A 6634-nucleotide genomic window follows, 5' to 3' on the forward strand; every position below is an offset into this window, starting at 1 on the left:
CTGGGATCATGACCTGAGCTGAAGGCAGAGGCTTTAACCCACTGAGCCACCCAGGTACCCTTAAAAATAAAATCTTAAAAAAAAAAAAAAGAATTGCTCTTGTAGTCATAAAAAGAAATCTCTTCTCTAACCCGATTGGATAATCTATAGCCTACTGGGCAGACACCTTTGTGTTGTGCAAACAAACTGGGTGATTTCTGTGGGGGTGGGGATTCCATGGTAATGGGATTTTTATTATTTTTAAATTTATTTTATTTATATTTTTTAAAAAGCTTTTTTCTTTTTCTTTTTTTTTTAAAGATTTTATTTATTTATTTGACAGAGATCACAAGTAGGCAGAGAGGCAGGCAAAGAGAGAGGAGGAAGCAGGCTCCCCGTTGAGCAGAAAGCCCGATGTGGCCCCGATCCCAGGACCCTGGGATCATGACCTGAGCTGAAGGCAGAGGCTTAACCCACTGAGCCACCCTGGCGCCCAGAAGTTTTTATTTTTTTTCCTTTTCTTTTCCTTTCTTTTCTCTTCTTTTCTTTTCTTTTTTGACAGGGAGACACGGCGAGAGGGAACACAAGCTGGGGTAATGGCAGAGGGAGAAGCAGGCTTCCTGCGGAGCAGGGAGCCCAACGCAGGGCTCCATTCCAGGACCCTGGGATCATGACCTGAGCCGAAAGCAGACGCTTAACGACTGAGCCGCAGGTGCCCCTTATTTTTGTTCTTTTAAAGATTTATTTATTTTAGAGAGAGAGAGAGAGCACAAACCAGAGTAACAGAGGGAGAGGGAGAGAGAATCTGAAGCAGGCTGCACACTGAGCACAGAGCCCCACACAGGGCTCAATCCCATGACCCGAGATCACAACCCAAGCCAAAACCAAGAGTCGGATGCTCAACTGACTGCACCACGAGGCACCCCCATAGGAGTGGAATTTTAGAGTGACATCTCAAGTTAGGCCATGAGAACAGGATAGCAAAAGAGCTCACTGCTTCTTTCGATGCCATTCACAACAGAATTTCTTTCTTTCTTTCTTTTTTTCCTTAAAGATTTTGTTTATTTATTTATTATTTTCTTAACGATTTATTTGTTTATTTGAGTACCAGCAGGGGGAGGGGCAGAGGGAGAGGGAGAAGCAGGCTCCCCATTGAACAGGGAGCCTGAGGTGGGTTGGATCCCAGGACCCTGGGATCATGATCTGAGCTGAAGGCAGACGCTTAACAACTGAGCCACCCAGGCGCCCCACAACAGAACTTCCGGAAAAATACCTTCAAGCCTCTTGGAGAAATATCTCACTTGGCTTCTCATTGTTTGCTTTTTGTTTGCTTAACAGCCCCTGACTCCCTTCTGACATCCATTTTTGGAAATCCCTCCTGTATGAGGCAGAAAAATGTACCGAGGCTAATCTCAATGTCATAATACGGTTAAAGACATCAACAAAATGCATCTTCTTGGAGTGTACATTTTTATTAGATGATGAGTAACTTTAAACAGTATTTTAAAAAATTATTTTAAAATCTTATTTTTAAGTCATCTCTATACCCAACATGGACCTAGAACTCACAGTCCCAAGGTCAAGAGACACATGCTCCACTGAGCCAGCCAGGTGTCCCAAATGGCATTTTTACATTATAACAAACTTGGATATTTCATATTTTATCCACATATTTCACATGGATAAATCACAGTCATGGATTTTTAAAGTAAAACCCAACTTCAGTGAAACTTTATGCTTACAGCATTCATACACCTCTGCTTCGGAATATTTCTGTAGAAAAATGTGGCAAGTACAGAAGGGTGTACTTCTGCCTCTCAGGTAGGCATTCAATTTCTCCCCGTATCTGAGCCATATGGTTTCTTCACAGAACATCTCTGTCTGACTGTGTAGTGAGTCCAGAGGTGGGAGAGGCCAGTAACTGAGAATAAGGCTCAATTTATTGAACAACTTGGCATTTATGTGGAGTCAAGAAGTTGTGATATGTGTGTGTGTATATAAAATATGCAAATAATACATATTATTATATATAATATGTTATATTATATGTTATATTACATTATGTATATATATATATTGGAATATTATTCAGCCATGCAAAATGAAGAACTCTTGGGCGCCCAGGTGGCTCAGTCGGTTAAGTATCTGCCTTCGGCTCAGGTCATGATCCCAGGCCCCTGGGATCGAGCCCCACGTCAGCTCAGTGGGGAGTCTGCTTCTCCCTCTGCCTCTCTCTTTCTCTGTCTCTCATGAATAAATAAATACAATCTTTAAAAAAATGAAGAAATCCTACCATTTGTGACACAGGTAAAACCTCGAGGGCACTATTCTAAGTGAGATAAGTCAGACAAAGAAAGACAAATACAGCACGAGCTCATATGTGGAATCTAAAACAAAACAAAACAAACTCCAGACTCATAGGGGCACCTGGCTGGCTCAGTTCAGTGGAGCCTGAGCCCCTTGATCTCAGGGTTGTGAGTTCAAGCCCCACTCTCACAGAAAACCCAGACTCATAGAAAAGGAGATCAGATGACAAATGTAGAATAGGGAATATAGTTAATAATATTGTAGTAGGGGTGCCTGGGTGGCTCAGTCAGTTAAATGGATGATGTGTGATTTCAGCTCAGGTCACTGTCTCGAGGTCATGAGATCGAGCCTTGTATCTGACTCCGTGTGAGCAAGGAATCTGCTTAACTTTCTCTCTCTCTGTCTTTCTCCGCCCCCTCCCCCTGCTTGCACTCTCTTTCTCTAAAATAAATAAATAAATCTTAGAATAATAATAATAATATTATAGTAATGTCGTATGGTGACAGATAGTGACTACAATTATCGTGGTGAGCCCATAAGTAATACATAGAATTGTTGAATCAATATACTGTACTACTAAAACTAAACATACTATTTTGGGCTAATTACTCTCCAATTAAAAAAAGAGATCAAGGGCACCTGACTGGCTCAGTGGGTGGAGACAAGACTCTTGATCTTGGAGTCGTGAGTTTAAGCCCCACATTGGGCTCAGAGCTTACTTTAGAAAAAAAGAAAGAGAGATAGAGAGATCAGATTTGTAATTACAGGTGGGGGCAAGAGTGAGGAGGAATTGAAGGAAGGTGGTCAAACGGTACAAACTTCCAGTTATAAGATAAATAAGTACTAGGGACAGAATGTAACAGCGTGATGACAATGGTTAGCACTGCTGTGTGATAGAAAAATTCTTAAGGGAGTAAATCCTATTAGTTCTCATCACAAGAAGGATTTTTTCTCCTTTTTCCTTTTCTTCATTTTTTAAGATTCTTTTTTTATTTTTAAGTAATCTCTACACCCAATACGGCGCTCAAACTTACAACGCCAAGATCAAGAGTCCCACACTCTACCGACTGAGCCAGCCAGGCTCCCTTCTTTTCTTTTTATTGTGACTGTGAGAAGATGGATCCTAGCTCAACCTATTGTGGCACTCATTTCACAATAAGTGTAAATGAAGCCATCACGCCCTATGCCCTAAACTTATACAGTGACATATGTCAATTATTTTTTCTTTATTCCTTTTTATTTATTAAAGTAAGCTCTACACCTGAGGTGCCTGGGTGGCTCAGTCGGTTGGGCATCTGACTCTTGATTTCGGCTCACATTGTGATCTTGGGATCATGGGATCGAGCCCCACATTGGGCTCAGCATGGAGTCGGCTTGTCCCTCTCCCTCTACTCCTTACCCCTCCTCAAATAAATAATAAGTCAATAAGATATTCTAAAAACAATAAAGAAATAAAGAAAGTAAGCTCTATGTCCAACATAGGCCTCGACCTGGAGATCAAGAGTTCTGTGCTCTAGTGACAGAGCCAGTCAGGGCTCCAATGAATTTTTCAATAAAACTGGAAAAAAGATTCATTCAACACAACTAAGTAAATGGGTAATAATTATTTCTTTTCCTCCCTCAAAGCTTGCACAAAGAGGTTTTCTTCCTTGTCTACTTGGTTTATGTCCTCAAGTTCTTGTGCGAGACTGGGTAACAATGTTGTCTCTATTCAACTTTACTCGATATATGCCGGAAATCAAGTGTCACCCCAGAGGACTTTCTTATCAAGGCTTTCCAGATACATTCTATGATTGCAGAATCAGACCTAAATTCCAGCTTGTAGATTCCTCTTCTAGAATCTCTTAAGCAAACCTTTGTCCTTTTGTAATATTTTCCTTCAAACCCTCACAGTGACCTTTGTTCCCTGAAGTGATTGCAGGGGATTTCGGGCTGAACTGTGAAAACACTGAGATTTTTGGAGTGGAGGGTCATGTAGAAACGCCAGTGGAACACAGAGCATGCCATTCATTTGTCCATTATTTTAACAATATTTATTAGGTATCTACTATATATCCAACAGTAAAAAGGAATTTTATTTTGCTAAGTTGTTCTTAAAAAAAAAAAAAAAGAAGAAGAAGAAAAGAAGGCAACTCTTATGTATTAGGCACTGTTCTAGGTGCTGGGGATTCATTGGTGAGCCAAACCTAACACCAACCGAACCCTCAAGGAGGTCTTATCCAGTGCAAGTGGTAAGTCTTAATTAAGTAAGTCACAATGCATGACTGATTATAACCAGAATTACATAAAGAGGCCTTCACAGCCCTCTCAGCTCTTCTCTGGCATATGGACCAGAGTGCCTGGGATGTGAGATGATTCTTCTTGTCTCTACCTTCTCCCTACAATAGAATTATACATCTGCATCCTTTGCTGTGCAACGATGAAGCACACCACACCCGGTAGTGTAAGTGGAATACATTTCCCCATTGCATTGACTTTGACCTTGGTCCTATGTCTTATCTTGACCAAAGACTCCATTTGGCCCGTATTCAATGTTCTGAGCCCAGGCTGTAAGAGGTGTTGTATTTTTGTATTTTGGCTTTTGTGTTCTTGCATTTGGGCTTCCTTCTTGCAAAAGAGCAAGACTGGTCGTAAGTATCTGAGACGTGTGGGGCGGCTTCTGCAGCAAAAGCAGACAGCCCGTCAGTTCATGAATATTTATTGAGTACCTACTATATGCCAGGCACTGGGCTAGGGCCCGGGATTAAGGGGTTAGCAAAACCTGACCATGTTCTTATGACAATCACACACTACCTCTTTCTTTTGTTTGGCTGACATATTATTTTTTTCCTCATTCTTTCTGTTTCTTTCCTCCTTAAAGTGGAGCCAGCACAATGGACCAAGGACATGCCTGAGATCTCCATGTTGTTTGGTCTGGTCTTGAGTTTCCCCCTCCTGCCAGTCCACCAAGATTTTTTTTTAGCCTTTCTTGGGGCTCCTAGAACGGAGATATTACCATCAAATTTTCATTTCCAATGGCACGGAAAATCTGTCTCCTTTGGAAATGAAGGGTTTCCTTGCAAGTGTCCAAGAGCCAAAAAAGATTGGAAACTACCCATATTTTAAAATTACTTTCCAGTAACTGAGTGCTTTCAAGATGTTTCGTAAATGGAAGCAGAGTGTGCCTATGGCCTGGCTGTCGTCCAGCTGATCACAGGCATGCAAGGTAGAAGCCTTCCCACCTTTGTTCTGTGAGCAGGAGACTTTTCATTGCTCCCCAAGCTTTGAAAGAACTGATAGGGTCTCTGCTTGAAAGATACAAACTCGTTCAAAAGTTACAGCAGGGGCGCCTCGGGTGGGGGTTGCTCAGTCAGTTAAGCATCTGACTCTTGGTTTCGGCTCGGGTCCGGCTCTTGGGCGGATCGTGGAATCGAACCCCATGTCAGGCTCTGCGCTCAGCACAGAGTCTCCTTGTCCCTCTCCCTCTACTCCTCCCCCTGCTTGTTCTTGCCCTCGCTCTAAAAATAAATGAAAATATTTTTTAAAAGTTACAGCAAAAAGGGGCACCTGGGTGGCTCAATTGGTTAAGTGGCTGCCTTCAGCTCAGATCATGATCCCAGGATCCTGGGATCCAGCCCTGCATCGGGCTCCCTGCTCAGTGGGGAGTCTGCTTCCCCCTCTCCCTCTCTGCCTGCCGCCCTGCCTGCTTGTGATCTCTCTCTCTCTCTCTCTCTGTCAAATAAATAAATAAAACTTTAAAAAAAAGAAATGGGGTATTAGTTTCAGACCTGGTTCGAATCTCAACCCTTCCACTTAATAACCAGGTGATGTTGTGTAAGCTGTTTAACTTCTCTGAGCGTCGATTTCCTGATCCCAACCTCGATGGAACCTCTCTTGAAGCACTATTTTTAGGATTGAGATAATGCTCGCCATGGTGCCTGACCCATAGTAAGTGCTCAGTGATCGGTAACTGTCTCTGCTGAGAATTCATATATGTTGTCTGTGGTCAGAGAGATCTAAGGGGCATGGCCAGGATTTGCAACCACATCTTCTATTTTAAGCTTTGAAATTGAGAAATCATTCCAAAATTAGAGAAAAGTTGCAAAAATAAGAACGGTACAGAAAACTCCTATTACTATCTTTATAGCTCATGGGTACCTATGCTCTTTTTCGTACTCTTCTACACCCATTTGAGAAGTTATGTAATGTATGACCTATTACCCCTAAATATTTCAGTGTTTATTTCATAATTTAAGGATATTCTCGGAGGGCCTGGATGGCACTGTCAGTTAAGCTTCCCACTCTTGGTTTCAGCTCAGGTCGTGATCTCAGGATTATGAGCTCCGTACTTTGCTCAGAGTCTGCTTGA

The sequence above is a fragment of the Mustela nigripes genome, chromosome X, assembly GCF_022355385.1.
Source record: "Mustela nigripes isolate SB6536 chromosome X, MUSNIG.SB6536, whole genome shotgun sequence".
NCBI lineage: Eukaryota > Metazoa > Chordata > Mammalia > Carnivora > Mustelidae > Mustela > Mustela nigripes.